The sequence below is a fragment of the Marmota marmota genome, unplaced genomic scaffold (genome assembly GCF_001458135.2).
Source record: "Marmota marmota marmota unplaced genomic scaffold, marMar, whole genome shotgun sequence".
Lineage (NCBI taxonomy): Eukaryota > Metazoa > Chordata > Mammalia > Rodentia > Sciuridae > Marmota > Marmota marmota.
Window position 1 is genome coordinate 30,568,870 of NW_026000093.1, and position 11,821 is coordinate 30,580,690.

The 11,821-nt window shown below is 37.9% G+C and overlaps 1 long non-coding RNA gene across 1 annotated transcript; it reads left to right on the plus strand.

Moving 5' to 3' along the window:
* The first annotated feature begins 201 nt into the window (after window positions 1-201).
* On the plus strand, window positions 202-9,704 carry LOC125610535. The gene is made up of 3 exons (XR_007340520.1): window positions 202-385; window positions 6,981-7,161; window positions 9,221-9,704. It is a non-coding gene; the product is annotated as an uncharacterized LOC125610535 (long non-coding RNA).
* The last annotated feature ends 2,117 nt before the right edge of the window (window positions 9,705-11,821 follow it).

The following is an 11,821-nucleotide window of genomic DNA, read 5'->3' on the forward strand; positions in this document are numbered from 1 at the left end:
CCTGGCTCAGCGGAGTTCACAGGAACTTAGGGCTGCCAATGCCTTTATCTACTTTGTTTCCCCCTGAACACCACGCCTGGGAAAGTCCTTCATGGACCCAGGTGGCCCATGATTTCACAGGTAATTACGAATTTTGAAATTTCTTGATGAGAATTACTGTTTAATTTGTTAAGTGTTAAATATTTGGATTTAAATCAGAAATAGAAAATTAGATATTGAGTGAAACTACAAGCAAATTAAGTCCCAACGTAGCCTGGAGGTAGCATGTGGCCATGTATTTTGGTCTCTGGGTAGCTGTGCAATGTTCCTGAGCTACACGACTCCATTTGGACCTTGGTGCCACCTGCTCCTGAGACTGCTTCCTAGCACTGGCCTCTGTGGACAGGTTGGTCTCTGTCTGGCTTCTGCATCCGCTGTTAACCTGGTCACACTCCTGACAGGGCATGGGAATAGCTTCATCTCTTCTGGAGATCTATGGATTCTGAGACCCATCTCATACTTCCAAATATGTATATGTATGAAGAAGTTGTATGTATGAATATGTATATGTATGAAGAAGTTGTCAGGATTATGTATACTAAGAAAGAAAAAAATATTAGCAATGATTTACACTGTGCTTGCCTCTTAGAATCAGGTGTTTGTTTTTTTTTTTTTCAAATCAGTGATTTTTTAAAAGAACTTGTATTAAAATGAAACATAGGGATCATCTGGAAGCTTAGCAGGAAAGAAAGAAAAAATGGAGATAAGTGGCAAAATATCTGTTAGTATATAAGAAATGAAATTGAAATATGTAGAGCTGTTAAGATTTGGGTGTGAGGTATCTCCAAAGCTCCCAATATTTTGCAAACATTGAACTGGTGAGGAGAGAAGTGTAGCAAGAACAATCCTGAGAGGTGTAATAGGGACTCTTTCTTAGGCTCTTGTTTCAGTCAGAATTTTGACTGCTGTGAGTAAAAGTCCTAACAAGAATAATTTTAGAGGAGGACAAGTTTATTTGGGGACTCACAATTTCAGAAGTCTCAGCTCTGTCTCACATGTGAGATGATGCAAGAAGGTTTAGAGAAGAAATGATTGGGTTTTGAGAGCCTTAACCTAATCAGTGAATTAATCCCCTGATGGAATTAACTGAATGGTAACTGAAGGTGGGTAGATGTGGCTGGAGTAGGTGGATCCCTGGGGGCATGCCTTTTGGGTATATATTTGTATCTGGTGAATGGAGTCTCTCTCTGCTTCTTGATCCTCACATTAGTTGCTTTCCTCCGCCATACTCTTCCTCTCAACTCTGAGGCATGGAGCCAGCTGTCTATGAGCTGAGACTTCTGAAATTGGGAGTCCCCCAAAAAACTTTTCCTCTTCTAAAATTATTCTTGTTAGGACTTTTACTCATAGCAGTGAAAAATCTGACTGAAACAAGAGCCTAAGAAAGAGTCCTTGGTACACCTCTCAGGATTGCTCTGCCTACACTTCTGTCCTCACCAGTTCCATGTTTGCAAAATAAAGCAGTCTCCTGTGGGGGTTCATTTCAAGACTTCTAGTGGATTCCTGGATATTGCTGATAGTATTAAGCTTTACATACAAATACCACATTCTGATGATAACGGGAGATGGCTAAGGGGTGAGGAATAGGAATGTAAACAGCCTGAAAACGCTGTACAGAGGGATATCTCACATCCCAGGCTAGTTGGGGCAGGACAGCCAGGGATTTCCTCACACTACTCAGAATAATACTACATTTAATATTTATTGAGCCCACAGTCAAAGCCATGCAATTGAAAAACTTATACATGGTTTACTTCTGGAATTTTCCATTTAATATTTTCAGACCGGCCACAGGTAGCTGAATCCATGGAAAGTGAAACAGTAGAGAGGAGGACTACTGTATTCTTGCATTTCATTTGTCCCTCCAGTCCCTCATTCTTACCCAATAGCCCTTAATGTGGTCAAAAAGGGAAATTCTTTAAAGAACTGAAATGTCTGCAGGCTTTAAGGGCATTAACATACAGATTTTCATTAAAAGAAGAAGAAGAAAAAAGAGGAAGAAGAGGAGGAGGAGGAGGAGGAAAACAATGAAGTCAGTGTTTCTCAATGGTCTTTCCATCTTTGCATTTTTTACCCTCCTCCAAAGCCATTTTAGAAAGCTTCCTCATCACTCTTCTCCTAAGAAATTTGAATACCAGAAATTCTGTGTATCTGTTTTATGTTCTGTCATCTTTGGAAGGGCCCCCAAAGGGCACATGGTCCCATCGAGTTAAGTGAACAGCTCTGCTTTCAATACCATCCCAATTAGCATGAAATAGTAAAAAGAATACTCCACTTGTAGTCACTTTCCTATGGAGGATTAGAATACCAACTCTACTCTGTGTATCTCTGTTATTCTAGAAAAAGTAATCAATTTCCTTGAATGTCAATTTTCTCACATATAAAACGAGGAGGAGGTTAAAATAACAAGTAAGCAAACAAACAGAACTAATAATATCTTATCTATCAATATCACAGTGTGTTGTGAAAGAAATTTTTCCTGAGATAATTTAATTTATCAAGTCAGGGCACTCCACATGCTGGCCTTTCATCTCTCTTCACAAAACCAGGGTGTCATTAACATAAAAAGAACCTCTAGTGTTTGCACAGTAGCAATGCACTTTGGTATTTTAGTTAAGCAAGCAGCCAGATAATAAATTTCTTTACCAGGGACTTTGTCTAGGAATAAGGGAGGAGAATTTGTGCTTAATGGAGGAAAAGCCATGAAGGAAAATCTTGGAGTATTTTTCCCTTAGAAACTCTAAAACCAACATTAAATATTGACTTCAGTGAATTATTTGCAAACAAGGGCTAGATCAGGTGATTGCAAACAATTCCTCTACAATTTAATTCATTGCTCTTCTATAAGAAACCTAATTATCTTTAGATACCCTAAGATTTCAATGTTAACTTTTATTTCTAACCGTATTTTGTTAAGTATAACACCTATATGTTAGTATTATAAAACACATTTAATTTTCAACTCAACAACTTTGAAAATATACAATTGGTTGAAAAATAATACTACATTTAATATTTATTGAGCCCACAGTCAATGCCAGGCCCTGGACTAGTTGTATTACTGTTATGGTTTTCAGTCTTTTAGTAGCTCATGGCATTAGTGTTACATACTCTATTGGTTTTCTATAGTATGTCGATCATTTTCTTTTCAATAGCCCCTGGCCTTGCTGTTTTATTTCCCATGCTTATAGTTACCCTCAGTCAATGATGGTACAAAAATATTAAGTGGAAAGTTCCAGAAATAAACAATTCATGAGTTTTAAATTGCATGCCATTCTGAGGACCATTCTCATGCTGTCCTGTTCTGTATCATCTGGATGTAAATCTTCCTTTTGTCCAGATTATCCACACTGTATACACTAACCAACCACCCAGTAGTTACTTAGTAGTTACCTCTTATCAAATATATGATATCATGATGCTTGTGTTCCCTTAATATGGACCCCAAAGCACAGGAGTAATGATGTTGATATTTTGGGTGTGTCAAAGAGAAGCTGTAAAGGGCTTCCTTTAAGTGAAAAGGTGAGAGTTCTTGACATAATAAAAAAAATGAAAAAAAAAAAAACATATGCTGAGGTTACTAAGATGTATAGTAAATATGAATGTGCTGGGGCTGGGGGTATGGCTGAGGGGTAGAGCTTTCGCCTAGCATGTGTGAGGCACTGAGTTTGATCCTCAGCACCACATTTAAAAATAAATAAATAAAAAGATATTGTGTTCACCTACAACTAAAAAATATATTTTTTTTAAAGAATGAATGTGCTATTTATGGTATTGTGAAGAATAAAAAGCAATTTGTGATAGTTCTGCTGCTGCATTTCAAAGTGCAAAAGTTATGGCCCACCTGTGCATAAGTGCTCAAATAAGATGGAGAAGGCATTAAGATTTGCATATGGAGGTACAGGAAAAAAACAGGGTTTTCTATTATCCATGGTTTCAGACATCCACTGGGGGATAGAGCTTATCCCCCAGTGATAGGGAAGGTCCACTGGACTCTAAATTCTGTGGTCAACAGTTTGGTCTGAGCTCATCTGGGCAGTTCTTCTGCTGGATCTTGCTTAGGGTCACTCATATGGCCTCAGTCCAAAAGTGGATTGACTAGAGACTCCTGGTCTAGGGAGCCTTGCTGAAAAATGGCTCTTTTCTGCTATATGTGGTCACTCTCTCCAGAGGTCTGCCTGGGCTAGGCCTCATGGCTGCTGCATACCAAGAGGGCAAACGTGGAGCCTGCATGGCTGCCTGAACATGAGATTCAGAACTCACAGATCACTTCCTGGAAGCGTACTAGTCAAAGCAAGTCACAGGCCAGCCCAGATTTAGGCAGGGTGAGGATGGATTCCATCTCTTCATGGTAGAACTGTCAAGGATTTGAGGCCTTTGAAATCTGTTTCACATGCTTTCACAGATGAGTGATCTAAGATTCAGAGGGATTGTGTAACACACCTAAGATCTCAAAGCCAGCTGCTGTGCAGTAGCAGGGATAAGCTCTGAATTCAGATTTTTCTGATTTCCATGCCCTCTTAACCACATAGCGTTCAATTGTGCTTCATGCACATCTGAATTTCTCAAAGCACTTGTGGTCTGAATTGCGCCTTGACAGTCGCCTCCCTCCATCCCCAGGAGACATCATATATTGAAGACCTAATCCTCGGTACCTCAGAATGCGAATGTATTTGGACATAGATCTTTAAAGAGATAATTAAATTAAATGAGTTTATTAGATTGAGCCCAAATTGACATGATGTTGTCCTTGGAACAAAAGGTTAGGATATAGACAGCAGGAAGAGGGGAGACCAGGTAAAGACGGAGGGCAACCAACTCTGCTGACACCTTGGTCTCAGATATCCAGTCTCCACAATTGTGACAGAAGAAGTTTCTGTTGTTTCAGGGACCCAGTCTGGGGTGCATGATTAAATGTTATGGCACTGTCACACAGATGGGCTCATCAGTGTTTGTACTGACTTTACAGGGCTGGTAGGTTAAGTACTACAGTCACTCGTCTTTGATCGGACATACTTGAAATCACTCAGTAGGGCCTGCTAATGGGGAGACCCCATCAGAAAAAGGTCTTTTTGGGGTTTGGGCACAAGATTTTCTCTTCTAAATCAAGACTCATGATTCATTTCTAACCTCCAAGTTTCTCTTGTGGATATTCCTGCTGTTTTCTATGAGAAACTGATAATTTGATAATCAAAGCACATTAAATCTGTTTTTTTTTTCTTACTAGGAAGGTCAAAACTGTGCTATTTGTTATTTATTTTCAGAACTCTCCTAGTTAACACTTTTTGCTTTTGCTTCGCCTACTTTATTATTATTTTTTTCTTCACTCCAGACCAATTAAGTCAGAATCTGCATTTTGACAAGTTCCTGCAGGTGATTTTGATCACACCAATGTTTGAGAAGAGCTGTATTAGTGAACCTCATGAAGAGTTTGTCTTTTACTTAGTTTGGCACCTACAACGTCCTGAGAATATTCTTACCTCATAGACGGTCATAAATCTAAAATAGTGAACTGCAATTGTAGAGGTAACAAGCTAGAAGAGAGTTGGATTTTAACCACCTTATTCTAGCAGAAAAGAATCAGGTAAGCTTTACAGGGTATAGTATTAAAGAGAAAGAAGAATGGAAATTGAAAAAGGGAATGTCCATTCTAGGGACATGGCTGTCCTCTCTTGTTCTCTGATTGCTCATTTGTAGAGGATATGGTGAAAACTTTGACATTCCCAGTCCTGTCCTACATCTGTCTCCAGCCTTACTATTGTTGAATGAGTGATGTAGTTAAACCATTTTTCAGTGCTAGACATAGGAGGGGTTTTTCCTTGCGGAATGTGCCAAGCCTGGGTCCTTTAAAGATTTTTGTCAATTATGTGAATGAAATGATAGAACAAAGGTTCTTGTGTTCCTAAGAACTCAAATCTGGGAGAATGTGGTAAGGGCCACTAGTTATCCCTCACATCTACTTTTATCCTCTTAATGACAGAAGTGTTCTCTTTGGTCTGACACATAGCTGCCCAAAATAGAGGTCAAAATTTTCCGCCTTCCTTGCATCTAGATGTGGCCACATGGCTAAGTTCTTACTAACAGCAGTATAGGCCAAAGGATTTTATGGAAGTGAAACTTTTGGTGGGAGGAGGAGAGGGCCACCTTAAACGGACTGGTTCTTGGTTCTTTCTGGCTTCCTGTTGGCTGGGAAATGGATGTGACAGCTGGAGATCATTTCCATCTTGGACTATGAAATGGAAGAGGTATGTAAGTGGAAAGAACCCAGTGGAAGGGACCAGGGATCCTGATGATCAAGACTTGTCACACTCTAGTCCTGAAGAGCCTACCTCTAATCCTTGTTCACATAAGATAGAAATAAGTTTCTATTTTTTTAAAACTCACAATATCTGAGTGTCATATTATTCACAACCAGCATTAATTCTAGCCAATCCCTAAGGCTTGCTATGTATTAAATAATAAGATCAAAATTGGAACCACTGAGATAATGGTTAAAATGTCATAAAATAAAATGGAAAAAGCGAAATTTCAATGCTTTTTTTTTAAATTTTTTATTTGTAGAAGGACACAATGCCTTTATTTCATTTATTTATTTATTTATTTATTGCAGTGATGAAGGTCTAACCCAGTGCCTCACATTTGCTAGGCAAATGCTATATCACTGAGCCACAACCCCAACCCTTCAATACTTTTCTTTAAAAGATATATCCATATATAGAATTGAGGAGAACTGGCCAAGTAATAATTTGCATATAAAAGACTTGTGCATGTGAGGAGAGGAGAGTTGGCAGACACAAATATTCTGTGGGTAAATAGGGTAATAAGACTGTTTAAGGCTAATGCATGCTAGGCTAAGTTAAATTTTACCCAGACCAAAGCAGGTTAGTACTCTCAATTCTCCACACTGGCACAGCACATTGGAGTATTGTGTTCTTTTCCAGGCCCCATATTCTTTGGAAGGATAGCGACAAACTACAGCTGCTAATGGAAGGGGCTGTGAAGTATTATCCCAGAGAGGGAAAGATGCAGAGGACATTTAATCATCACCCCTAGATATTCAACGACTGGTCACATGGAAGACAGAATATGACTGCTTATTCACTTCTGCTCCCAGGCTCCCAGGTAAGGGTCACATTTACCACCAATGAATGAAAGGTACTGGAGGCAAGCTTTGGCTCCACTTAAGTAATTTCTCAATATCAAACACTACCTCATGTGTTAAGTTCAGTCATCATCAAATCACAAGTGCTCACTCAAATTCACAATAGTTAAGCTATGGAAACAACCTAGATGCCCTTCAACAGATGAATGGATAAAGAAAATGTGGTATATACACACAATGGAATGTTACTCAGCCATAAAGAAGAATGAAATTATGGCATTTTCTGGTAAATGGATGGAACTGGAGACTATCATGCTAAGTGAAATAAGCCAACCCCCCAAAACCAAAGGTCAAATGTTCTCTCTGATATGGGGATGCTGACTCACAATAGGCCAGGGATGAGGGGGGGAAGAAAGGAGGAGTGGGGGTTCACTGAGTTGGACAGGGGAGAATGGGGGAAAGGGAGGAGGTATGGGAATGGGAAAGGCGGTAGAACGAATCAGACATAACCTCCCTATGTTCATATATGAATACCCAACCAGTGTTAACTCCACATCCATCATGTTCTACCCCAAGAATGGGAAGTTCCATGTATGTTTCATATCATACATGCTTCATGTATGTTTTTCCTAACTCTAGCAATAACAACAAGACTCTGTGTGGTATGGCAGGAGAAAAACCCACTGGACTTATCTAGGGCCCTGAAGGTAAAAAAAAAAATCATGAAACAAGTAGAGAAACGGATCAGAACATCTACATTTAAATTTTGAATCTTTAGCTTCCTAGTTGTAGGGTCTGGGACAGGACATGGAGTCTGTTTGAACTTTACTTTCTTCATGAGTAAAACCCAAATAATTATGAACAACTTTCAGGGTCGTGATGGCTAAAAATAAATATCTTAAGCCCTGTTAATGACAGGTACTCAAAACTGGTAGTTACCATTAACTGCTGGCTAAGGTGTGAACCCAAGGCAGGTATTTTTTGCAGCTTGGTAGTTAGAAAAATTTAAACACTAGAGATCTTATAGGATTTAAAGGAGAGATTGAAATGCATTTAGTCTATGCCTCATTTTTATAATTTTTGTAATGTTTTATTTAGGAATTGTCTAGAATTTTAAAACTTTATTCTTTTGGATGAAATATATATCATAAGGACTGGGAAACTGAAAAATCATATTTCCCAGACACATGGAACCTTAGGGTTGTGGGTGTGTTTTTGATGTATTCCTGCAAGACTAAATTAGTGAAAAAATAAAGAAAGACTGTGCTATACAGGAGGTGGCATGCGAGTGTGGGAGAAATAGAGATTAATAAACAATCTTCTGCACCAACCCTGAAAATCTCTGCACAGAGAAGAAAACTGAATTAATATTGAATAAGCCTTAACTAGAATGCAATACACACTGTGCAATTTACTAGAGTTTGCAAAGGCAGAAAGAAATCTCATCTTTTAATATAGCCAAGCAGAGACAGCCCATTCCACCTGTTTTCAAGAAACAACTTGTGTGCAAGCAAAAAGACACTTTGGCACTGTTTATCACACATAGTTGATCCAAATTTCACCTGCTGTTGGGCTAGCCACCTGCGTTTGCTCATTGCTGTTAGCCCAAGGAAAACTGAATGTCTTATGTCTTCATGACAGGAGGTAGCTTTGCAGCTCAGAAACAAATGCCTGAGTTTTCTGTCTCCCTGTACCACCCCCATCCCACTAAAGCCTGAGAGACAGAGGCTCTCGCTTCCTTGATGGTTACATTTCAGAGCTGGTTTTCATGTCCTTGAGAAACATTTCTGGGTTATAAAATTGGTAAGAATCTTATTCATTATTTAAAGAGTTACAAATATTTCAAAAAGGCAGAGAAATTATGATAGGTTTTCTAAAATAAGTACTCGAAGGGAGAGAAATCACTTTTTTTCTTGGTACTATATAGTCCTAAATCCAGTAATTAAAAATTTTAATAACATATATAAGCTTCGAATTAGTCAATTTTTATTACTAATTGTATTTGTTAGCCTCTCATTACTATAACACAATTCTTGAGATCATCAGCTTCTAAAGGGAAAATGCTATTTTGGCTCACAGGTTTGAAGTTTCCTCTTCATGACTGGTTGACCCTGCTGTTTCAGGCCTGTGGTATCAGAACACATCATGGCAGGAGCACTTGGTGGAGCAAAACTGCTTGTCTCATGGTCTTGAAACAAGAGACTCAGGTGGAGATGCATCTCCTAATCCCCTTTGATGACATTGCCCTCTATGATCTAAAGACCTCTCACCAGGCCCCACCTCCTAGAGGTTTCACCACCTCCCAATAGCACCACCCTGGAGAACAAAGCTTTGTGCTTTGAGGGGACATTTAAGATTCAAACTATAGCACCTGGCCTTTCATAAACATTGCTTTCTGTAAGGGAGCAATTTGAAGGACTCACTTACTATACACTTAGTCTCCTACACATATGTAAATTCATATCTATGTGTTCACTTTGAGAGGAATGTTATAATTTTTTGAGTTTGTTTTAGGAAGAGTTTGTCTCTTTATGTATACTTGAATAAAAGTAATGAATATGAATATGATATTTCTTTTCTGTGCATATATTCTTAGAATTAAGGGATGTAAATTAAAACTACATGAAGATAACGCTAACTCCCCAAGAACAGTGACAATTTAAAATAACTGATAATTCCAAGTGTTGATAAGGATTCAGAGCATTGGTAGTGATCCACAATCTCTTTGGAAAAATTATTTTATGTCTACAAAATTTGATCAGATTCATTCTCTATGACATTTATATTCTGAGGCATCTAACAGAAATGCACATGTACACCAAAAGATATTCAAGAATGTTTAAGATGATACCATCTGAATAGGCTCAAGCTGAAAACATTTCAAACTTCAGTAAAGAATTGATGAATAAACAAATTGTGATATATTTATACAATGGAATAATGCAGCAACAAAGCAAATACCTCTACATGCAATAACCTGGTGGACTTCAGAAATATAACGGTGAGCTATAGAACCCATATACAAAATAATACATAGTATATAGCTTCATTTATTTTTATATATTTGTACAGAATACGAAAAATTATTCTGTTGTGTTAAAATTCAGGACAGTTGCTCTTTTTTGAGAGGTGAGGGAGATACAGCTTGAGACGGGGTGCAAAGGTATTTTCACTTGATTCCTAGTAATATTCAATTTCTTAACTTTGTTGGTGTTTTTATGGATGTGTTCTTTTCATGCTAATCCTCTACAAAGTACCTTTATGGTTTGTATACTTTTCTAAGTGTATAATTCAATAAAATGTTTATTTAAATATGGTCAAACTATTAGGTATGAATAAAACAGTCTTACAGATATTGCATTTCTGGTATTACTATAAAATATGATATGAGGGGACTCATAAATTAATTGTAACATATATGGAAAGATTTCCCCTTAAGAAAATCTGAATCAAAGAAATCCACATTTATCAAACAAGGAAACCAGGAGGAGTTATTTATATAATACTGAATGTATCCTTTAAGGAATGAGTCTTTTTGTGCCTTAACATACAATGTGATTTTCAAATATTTTATTCCAGCATTCAAGAAGAAAATCTATTATATAATTTTTAAAAGTAAATTAAGTTTTTCATCTTACCTCTATATATTTTCCCCTGCATATTATTCTTATTAGACTGTCCTGGAATGTGATTATCATCTTTAATATCAGCAATGTGCCATTGCATTTGCATTATGCTTAATAGTAGCAAATGGTTTTCTCATTGATTGCACAAAAAGCCTCAAAGTTAAGGAAGTCAGTGTTAAACTGAAATTAAGTTTGGTTTAAGCCTGTCTTCCTACTCAATTGACAAAGTGGCCCAAAGCAGCCTCTATATACTGTGAACCTAGCTTGGTGTGCAAATTGAAACCTAACATTTGTAACCAAGCAACTGAGTTTCAGCCAATCATAGCAGCTGAAATTCCAGCCAGAGGCTGAAAAAGAGAAAAACATGACCATCTAGACAAATGCCAACTGTAGCCAATCAGGTTGTTTCTGTATTTGATGTTCTTTTTTTCTGACTATAAATACAATCTGTACATGGAGCAGGTGAGATAGGGGAGGGTGGGCATTTTGAACTATCTTTGGTCTGGAATCACAATGCCTGCTTCTAGAACTTTTTTTTTTTTTTGCTCATGTAGACTTTGTTAAGTTTAAGTAGTCTCCAGTTTCTTCTTTAAACAGCACATATTAGTCTTATACTCTGCATGAGCCAACAGACTTGAAATGACTGTGAGATTTCCCTAATATCCTCCTGCTCATAGAAAGTGAAGCTGCACCCTAGTCTGGCCATGTCACTTCAGCAGTCCCTGAATATATTAGGTTTCTTGGTTGTAAGCCACAGAAACCAGCTCTGATTATCCTAAGGCAAATAAAGGAAAAAAAAAAGAGAAAAAGAAAGAAAGGAGGAAAGAAAAAATAAAAAGAGAAAACAAAATCAAAATATATTAGAAACATACCAAATATTTGGGGTTCAAACATTAAAAGGAAGCCGGGGGCACTCGTGGTGGAAAATTGGCAATTACCAGGCAGCTCAGTTATAGGCAGCTTCAGAAGCTTGGCATCAAGACCTGTGATGCAGAAATCATCTGGTTTTGGGGATGGCTCCAAATCCAGAGAGATTGTTTTTTTTCTTTCTCAG